Source organism: Ixodes scapularis, unplaced genomic scaffold (genome assembly GCF_016920785.2).
Source record: "Ixodes scapularis isolate PalLabHiFi unplaced genomic scaffold, ASM1692078v2 PGA_scaffold2__306_contigs__length_199485367, whole genome shotgun sequence".
In the NCBI taxonomy this organism is placed as follows: Eukaryota; Metazoa; Arthropoda; class Arachnida; order Ixodida; family Ixodidae; genus Ixodes; species Ixodes scapularis.
In genome coordinates this window covers 191643782-191653637 of record NW_024609857.1, presented here as the reverse complement: position 1 = coordinate 191653637, position 9856 = coordinate 191643782, and positions in this window count along the sequence as shown.

Sequence of the window (9856 nt, the reverse complement as noted above, 5' to 3'; positions counted from 1 at the left end):
CCCTGTAATTTCACCTTAAAAAAAGCGTCTAGAAGTCTAAATAAAGGTTGATCTTATTTGTTTATGTTGTTGTTGTTTTTTTTTTTTCTTTTTTTCAAACTTTGTTGTCACGGAGAATCAAACCTCGGATCATTTTCGGCAACTCCACGGGCAGCGCCTTCCTCGGATGTAAAAAGCCTCCAATTGATGTATGGCCGACCCGAGCCTCATGCATGGACGGCGTTAGAGTAGTTGGCATTTCCGAAATGGGGGTATGTGCTCACTGATAAGCAGTTCATTGAACTGGGCGCGATACCTTTTGTCTTACATGGTGTGATGATCTGTGTTGAAAAACACACGTCAATGTCGCTCAGTTCTTCTTTTGTTTGCCTCACTAGCGCTCGCACAAGCCACTTGCGATTAGCGTCTCTTGCGCTCGCTACAGTTGGTACTCAGACGAGGAAAGCAAAAAAGAACCGCGTAATTCATTGAGGAAACAAATTCCGAGGAAGAGGACAACAATCCGCCTCTTCCATAATCTCCTGAACAGTTTCGACGCGACTGCTGAAACAAAGAAGCGCGACCCGCCGGAAAAAAGAAACCGCAAACCAGTCGCTTGCGTACTTTCTATGCTTGTCGTCTGCTTCCAGATCGTGAAATCGCCGCCGTCCTATGCGCCAGCTTGCCCGCAATGTTTCTTCTTCTATCACGTGATTTCCCGCCGCGCCGCGAGTGGCCAGCGCTAAAGCTGCCGCTCCGCCGCGGCGAAAAATTTCCAATCTGGTGGAACCGTGCCGCGCAGCCGCTGCGGCTGGCCGGAGCGCCGCGACGGCAGAAATCGCGCCGCTCAAGGGCCAAAATCGCTGCACGTCAAACCCGCTTCAGGCGTTGCTGGAAGCGGGTGGCATATTTTTACGGCGCAGGCGATAGACACCTTAACAACGACGCTCACGCCGGGTTGGCTACTCGGCAAGGCTAGGGGAATTAAATTTCAGATTGGGACGGCGTGTGTATCACTTGAGAGCGCGTTAATCCCCCTGCCTGTGTTCACGCCGCTTCGCGGCGATAGTATGCGGCTGCTAATTACAGAACTATTAATCCACTTGGCTTCCCCCGTACACGCCGCTTCGCGGTATCCAGCCGTCAACTCATGATCCACTGTCCCCCATGCACCTCCGGAAAACAGTCCCATACTATTTGGTTAAACAAAAAAATTTCAACAACGTTCGTTTTTTTTTTTTTTCGACGTTACTTCTGCGAAAAAAGAAAAAGGGGTAAATATTATTAAGTGTCTTAACAAAAGAAAATGTTCAAGAAAAAAAAGTATGCCTGTGGTTTGAATTTGGGTCCGTTGCGTAACAGGCAGACATCTTACCATTAAGCCACGCTACCGCTTCGGAAACTCGTTGTAACCGCTGCCTATGTTGACGGCGGCAGCGTCTATCTCCACGAGCCAGCCAATCCGGTGTGAGCGCCGTTGCTAGGGGCTGTATCGCCTGCGCGTTAACAATATGCAAGCGGCAGGGGGCTGCTGCCGCTTCTGCTCCTCTCAGCACTGAGGAACATGGCGCCGCCTGAGGCATCTTGATCGTCGGCGGCCGCAACCTCGGCAATAGCGAAACGTGGCTGTTCACGCCAGCACACTGCAGACGAACTAAGGGAGCGGAAGAACGACATCCATGCTTTCGCATTCGGAACTCATAAAAAGTGCTTAGGTGACCTCGGACTTTTATTTTTTTTTATATTGGCGCTGGCTGCCCCACAAACCTCAATTGACGAAATCATATGCACTGGGTAAGTATGGCCAATTATTCTCTATCTCAGAGCTGCAAAGTTGGTTTCGAAGCAGGTAGTTTCCTTTACTTATCCTTTCTTCATTCCAATTGCTCAATACCAACCCCTGCCCCCGCCCTCCCCCCCCCCCCCCCCCCCCCCCCTGGGCGAATGGGGTGTCCCATCATTTCAGCCGATCCAGAAGAGGTCCCCGAACCATCACTGGTTGAGGACCACAGCTCTTCGGTGAGAATCGCGAGTGCTGGTACACAGAGGAAGCTCCAAAGAAGAGAGGAGTTCCTTCTCTCATTCCTCCTGAACAACGCTGCGCGGTTGATAAGTTTTGGGGGAAGCTAAGAAGGAAGAAGTTGAAAAATCATTTCATGGCCCCTTCTAGTTTAGACGCAGCCGACGCTACGAGGTGATGTGACCAATCAAGCAACGTAAAAAGCGCAATTCACTTGGCATTATTTTTATGATTGGTTGAGCGATGATGGAACACACGCAAAAATATGACGAACGCCATGATCGCGCGCTTTTGACGCCTTTGAAGATAAAACGAAGTATATTTCGTTCATGAATGGAAAACAACCTTAAAACATTGAATAACTTCCAGATTGCTAGTCGCTCTCACCGATATCTTTAGAACCACGAATGCACCCAGGCCACGGGAGCTAAATGCGTATACAAGGTCAAGGCCGCCGCTCCCCACCCTAGCATAATTGTTACACCGCCGCGTGTAGCACTGTTTATCTAGCAGAGATAAGGGACGCGCTTAGCTCAGGTCCGACAGCGCGAAACTCCTCCATGCGCTTGTTACCATTTCCGCTGCTCGTGCAGACGGCAATAGACGATAAGCGTGTTTATAAACTCGGACCTCAGCCATGGGACCTCTTGAGTGCCCGTATCACGCGCCCGATGTTTAGACAAGGCATCAGTCCTCTCATCGGGGACAACTTTCTGTGGCTGTGCAATAAAAAGATATACATGGGCGCACCTGCGCTCGAGCACCTTGGGCGCCAATCAAAGTCGTTCGTGGGCACCTCTCACTTCATCCGAAATGACCCATAACGTTGTCTGCTAGTATAATTATGCTGCTCCACACTATAAAGTCACTCGATCCTGGGAAAGTGGCGCCACTGCCTTCCCTGCCTGCTAGCCGGACGCGAACAAATACCAATTATATACAGACAAACAAACCTCGCAATGTGATTGGCTGATGGGTATCAGTTGCCGCGGCAATCGATATTATGGTTCATTCAAATCTTCGAAGGGGTCGGTCTGAACCAGTCGCAGGCTATGGAACATCATCGTACTGAACGCATTCCTCGCCAAGATAAGCGTATCGACTAATTCACTTATCAATCATGCTTTTATCTACAGATCTCTCACAATGGTATTATTGTGCTCACTTATTTAAAATCAGGAGAATTATTCTACAATGCGCATTCTGTGCGTTGCTTAGCCATCTTATACTTTTCTTATCGTTTCAACACAATCGCTGTTGTTTAACTTGTTAGCAGGCTGCAAGCAAAGGCTTGTCGTAAAAGTTCATTGTGGGCTTACAATTTTCGTCAATCTTGCGAGCTGATTTTTTTCTTTTTCTTTTTTTTAGAATGTGTTTAGGCTAGAGTTTTATAAATAACGGTGTCACAAAAAACGAGTAACTCGAAATAAAGCAAAAGTAGAACACGCCAAATGTAACGAACTTCCACCCACCCAAATTGTGTGAGGAAGCTCAATTGTCACTATATCTCTATTTATTTATTTATTGTACATGCCCTCAAGCGCTGAAGCATCGTAAAGGGGAGGGGTAAAGAAAACAAAATAAAACAAAATGACAAAACAAAAAAGATGCGGCAAGAGATTCAAATATCAAAAATACAAAAGCTGCAAGCAACGTCCGTCACGAACAAAATAAACAGAATAAAATTTCTCAAGCCCGCAACATCTGTTACGAATAAAATAAACCAAATAAAATGACTCATGTCGGCTCATCAAACAGAAATGTAAACACAGATTGGCGAAAAAGAAAATAATCGGGTATAGGTGGCGATATCTGCTGGAAGGTGGTTCCAGTCGTTTGATGTATGCGGGATAAATAAATATAAAAAAAGTGTTCGTTTGGCAACGTGTTAATCCAACTTCATTCTGATGGTCCAGACGGGAAGAGTAATAGTTAGGCAATGTGAAGAAATGGTCTCACAGTGACTGATGATGATACACTTTATGAAACAGGCAAAGTCGAAAAAACTTTTTAATCTATGACAAAAAGGGTAACAACAAACTGGAGTTCATTGATGATATGCTGGCTGTTCGATTATAATTAGACAAAATGAAACAAACGGCGTTATTTTGAACTAGTTCGAGAGCTTTATGTAGAAAGGCGTGGTTAGGATCCCGAATAGAGGCTGCGTATTCTAATTTTTGGCCGAAAAGAGTGTTGTTATAAAGAAGTTTTAAGTTAACTTGGTCCGTTCTGAAGTTCCGTCGTAGGTATCCTGACATGCGGTTAGTGTTGGCGATTATTATATTGATTTGGGGTTTCCAGATTAAAGTAGATGATATAGTTACACCCATATGACGGTATGAGTTTACAGATTCAAGTTGAATGTCAGTTAGTGTATACTTATACTGAAGGGCGCGCGCCTTGCCGGGAGACCCGCATCAGTTTGCATTTGTTAGGGTTTAGTTCCATACGCCATTTTTTGCCCCAAAGAGTAATATTAGTTAAATCAGACTGAAAAAGGCGTTCATCATCACCATCTTGAACTTCCCGATAAATTGCACAGTCATTCGCGTATAAATGCATGGAGAAAGAAACACAACTTGGTAAATCATTAATGAATATTTGAATATGAAGCGGGCCTAGAAAATAACCTTGGGGTACCCCCGATACCACATCAGTCAGGGATGAATTATTGTCATTTAGAGTTGCATATTGTGAGCGGTTGGTAAGAAAGCATTCCAGCCAGGTTAAAACATTAGGACATAGGTTTAATGAAGAAAGTGTAAGCATTAGTAACTTATGATTAACCTTGTCGAATGCTTTAGAAAAATCAAGAAAAATACGGTCAGCCTGATGGTTTTGTCCAGTATAGCGTGCAAAGAATGGGTGAAATGAAGCAGCATCGTTTCACAAGAAAATCAGCGACGGAAACCATGTTGAGCAGGGGCAAAAACTTAATTTGATTCTAGGTAATTAAAAATATGAGAGTATAGTATTTCCTTATGATTTTACAGGGAATACTTGTGAGTGAAATGGGTCGATAATTTAATGGGGAATGCTTGCTACCGGATTTACTCAGTGGAAAAACCCTCGCAATTTTTCATTCTATTGGTAGCGTTCCAGACTCAAGAGATTGCTGGAAACGTTTGGCAAAAAAAAAAAAAAGGATGAGTACATTTTAGTTTGTCTTAGAAATATTGAGGTAATATTATCACTTCCACGTGACCGGGATACCTTCAAAGAATCAATTAACTTTACAATTCCAGTAGGCTCCATAGAAATGCGAAACATTGGGCTGAACTCACAACATGGAACGTCGTAACATACATTTCCATCACCTACAGAAAAATAATTTCAAAAAACATTATTAGGCACTGATGGATATTCTGCCGGAGAGATTTCGCTCACCAGACTTATCGCTAAAGGTGTATCCACACGACGGACCGGGCCGCGGACCGATTGATCACGTGATGCGCGGCCCGCGGGCCGCCCGGCTGCAATGAGTATCCACACGGCGGACCAAAAGAGCAGACGACAGAGCGAACGGGCCGGTCTAACCCTCGACCTCACAGCTCCGCCAAAAGCATGCAACGAGCTGCTTTGAGGCGATTTGTAAGGAGCCAAGATGGAGGTTGAACGAAAGAGACTTTTGGCCGCGGTGGCCCTGGCGTTGGCTTTTGACGACGAGGAGGACTTAAGTGAACCGAAAATGGCATGCATCTATTGTCCCAAAGAGCGGGGAATTGCTCCACGAGCGCGATGAAGTAAACAGTTGCATCGTCGCACCATGCCGCCATCGTCGCACAACAAAAGGTTCGTCTTCTTCGTCTTCAACAGTTGGCGCCAAAAGAACACGACTTTGGATTTGGATTCCAATCCAAATAACAAAAGTCAGCTTGTTGCCAGACTTAGCACTTTAATTATACTAAAAACGCCGCGGTCCGCCGCAAAGGTCCGGGCGAGAAAAGCGCTTGGCATATCTCACAAGCGCGGGCCGCGGACCGCCAGCGGACCTCGAAAAGCGGTGACGTAAGATCACGTGATGCGCGGCCCGCTGACCAAAACAGCAATTCGGTCCGTCGTGTGGATACACCTTAAGAGAAATTAAGCCGCCTTCATTTATATTAACAGTCTTCCAGAACTTTTGGGTTCATTTAACAAAAGACTGGATAAAGTGTTCTTAGAAACATTTTCTTTGACGTCAGATACAGCTTGGGAATATGTGGCCTCAGCCACAAAGTATGCTTGCCACCGATCAATCGTGTTAGGTAATTTAGCTAAACGAAAAAGTGGCTGTTTTTTATTGGAAAGACGTTTTAGGGTGTTAGTATACCAAGGTGCGTTAGCATCAGATTAAATACGCCTGATGGGTACAAGCGCATCAATCAGTTCGTTCACTTTTAAACCAAATAATCTCCAATTTTCCTGCACGCTTCGTTGATCAAATTGTTGCAGATAGATGTCCAGCAAGCTGCACAATTTTTGGTTAATAAGATCAAAAGTGGATTTATTGTAGTAAGAAATAAGCTTCACTTTTTTAATATTGATTGGGGGAGCAACTTTGAGATCAAAATTTCACAAGGAGTGATCGCTTAAGCCTGGAAGATACGTAAGGGAAGATAGAAGTTGAGGGTGTGACAACAGAATTAAATCAAGTGTGTTCACTGTATCATTGGCATAGCTTGTTGGTTTCGTTACCAGCTGTGTCAAATTAAAACACGCACACAGATCCAAAAATTATGGATTCTGAGTTGAAACAGGTTGAAAAGAAGGTGGGTCAGACGACATGATATCAGGGAAATTAAAATGTCCTAATCAACCAGCAGGAGAACTAGGATATTGACAAACAATAGGATTCATAACGGCAGGCATATCATCAATAAATGAAACTGCGCTGTTTGGCGGGCGGTAGCAGACACCCAGTAAAAATCTTGTGTAATTTAAAGTGATACTAGCCCACACCATTTCGAGATCGGAAGCAACATCCAGGCGAAAGGGAGGTATAATCTGTGATACGGCTATGAGTGTGCCACCCCCATGTCTACCGTCTCTGTCAAAACGATATACATTATATGCTTTATCACCTCGGAAAATTTCAGAGTAGCAGACATGTTTACTGAGCCATGTTTCCATAAGAAAAATTAGTTCTGAGTTCGTTGAGCTGACAACACAGTTAAGCTGATCTCGTTTATTCATAACACTTCTTATGTTAGTAAATGTAAGTGAAACAGATGGAAAAAGTAACACGTTCGTCACTGCTTCTTGCGCGTAGCTATGACGCTTCTAACGGCGTCTGCGAGTTAGAAGGTGTCGTTTCCTGGTTTTTACGAGCACGGGTGAAATAGGCTTGTTAATTTGCACTTAGTGGGTCATGGTCACCCAAAAAATTTTGGCACGAGCCAGTCTTTCGCGAGTTTGTTCACGTAGCTTGTCACCGGCCCTACCTCTTCCGGACCGGAAAGTGCTAGGATCATGTTGTGCCTCGTTTACGTCGTCATCAATCCCAGAGCCCGTAAGCTTACACCTTCGACAGTTTTCGTCGTCCCACACATACACATCCTGATTAATAACAACTTATCACAGTTAAGATATAATTTATCTTCGGGTTTTCTTTTATCCTTAACTGTTGCCCATAACTGCTTCCTGGTGTTCTCAATTCTAAGCGAATTGTAGCGGAATGTGATGTAACTCACGGGCTCAGCAAAGCACACGGTAAACACCCAGCGCAGTTCAAAATGCGCTGCCCATTAAGATACAGTTACACTTCTTTGCTTCGTTTATTTCTATTTTCCGTGATTGATATACCATTGCTGCATATATCGCCCCATCCTAAGGTTGACCTCCTCGACGTCGTTGTCAACATTCTCTTTGTCTCCGCTGGCGTGCTTGTCCGAATTCGAGCTCCCGCTCCTCACGGCGCGGCCGTTGGTGCCTCGCACTTTCGGCTGTGGAACTACCCTCGACCGTGCTTTCGACTTTTCGGGCAGCAGCGGGGACACATCGGAATGAGGAGGAGGGCTCATGAGCTCTGTCAAGCTTCGGCCCTTGGCGTTGTCGTCGGTCTCGCAAGGACACTGTTAGGAGAAGAGACAATACGTTGAGCGAACCACGACTCTTTTTTGCAGCGATATTACAGCGATAGCTGTTAGCGGGATACTTCGCGGTTTAGCGTTGTTGGCCCCACTTCATATCGACGCGGGCCATTCTCGGCACTCCTACAAAACATTCCACGGGCAGCTGATAACAAGATAATAAGCAAGCAAGATGTCATGTACGGTCATGCATAGTAGAAGAAAGAATTACACGTATAGCCAGTAAGACAGTCCCCGCCGGGTAATCTGGAAGTGCACTAGGATATAGGTTTTCCCATGTGACCCAGAATTACCACAAAAAACGATTCTCAGGAGATACGCGCATAAAACTGCCTTAGAATTTAACGATACCTTTTGCACCAGAAAGCACTGCGTTAGTGCCCCGTCAATGCACCTGACAGACACAGCGTCTTATTATCTAAACGAATAGCCAGAAAGAGGGTATGAATAGTGTGTGTTTGTTTCAATAAACCTTCCTTTGAGAATGCACCTCTTCTTGTCACCTCTTCTTGTCTACTTCCTTGTTTCTGTTTATTCGGTGCTTTTCGTTTAGCACCTGTGACTATTTGTACCGAACTGACGTACGAAAACACGCTCCCCTCTTACGCATACAGCTGAAATGCTCTCCACTTATTACACCCTCATTTCTTCCAAACCGCTATGAATTTTTTTTTTGTCGGGTGTATTACTTGTTTAAATACGGAACGCCTTGCGGACTCTATGGTGCGTGCTCGCACCTTTACCGTTCATCCAGTGTTTCACCTAACGGGTTTTTCACTTTGGCTATCAACGGCTCGGAATAAACATTTCACATTTATAAGCACGAAAGAGAAATCAGCGACTTCTTACACGCTCTATTTCTTTGCACTAAAAAGAGTTTGTGATGAGTAATAAAATTCAAAACAGCTCAAATTCGTTTTTATTTAACGGGGCCACGTTTTGTACTACCGGACGTTGACACTAGGCGATCATATGAACAATACAAAACAGAATTGCGTGATCAAGATGGCGCCATTGCACTTGTCAAATTAAATAGTTCAAGGGTAGAGACGCTTACTCACATGCTGTAGACTAAAAGATGCTTTAAAATGTTCGTATCAAAAAGCTAGCTTTGACTTTCTGCATTCTTTCTTTTGGCCCACTAAACGATATGCGATTAGTGAAGTCCCAATCTAAAACCATTTACCCCTGCCCAAAATTCATTTCATGTCACCTTTAAAAGCTACTTGATAGAAGCAGTGTAGAAGACCGCGCGCACCTTCGAACTCCGCTATGAAAAATGTTCCTTTTAATGGAAGATATACGTGCAATGAAAAGCGTGGACGTAAAGCATGGCTTTGTGGGCCGGCTTGCTAGAACGGCGTCTCAGCTGCGACTAGGTAAATGAAACCACTGCAAAGGCTGGGGCGCGCGAACGTCTTGAGACGCGGTTTGAGTGTCTCAAAGCTCGTGCGCTGGTTTTGGCAGTACTTTCCATTCTCCAGTCTCAGCTGAGACGCTGTTACTAGCAAGCCGGCCCAGATCACCCGAAATTTACTGGTTGGTCTTGCCACAAGGCCAACGAGAGCAATATAACGGAATAACTCGCCCGTCATGGTGTTTTATGTGTGAAGAAAGCTTTCCCTTAGATGAAACAAGTCTAAATTAACTAGAACTAGCAAGTCACCGACTCCGCTCATCTGCCAAGCTCCAAGTATTTTGACTGCACATGCAAATAAAATAGCGGTTCTATTTACATATTCCGTGATGAATCTAAGCTTGCGAGACGCCAGACAGAAGGCAC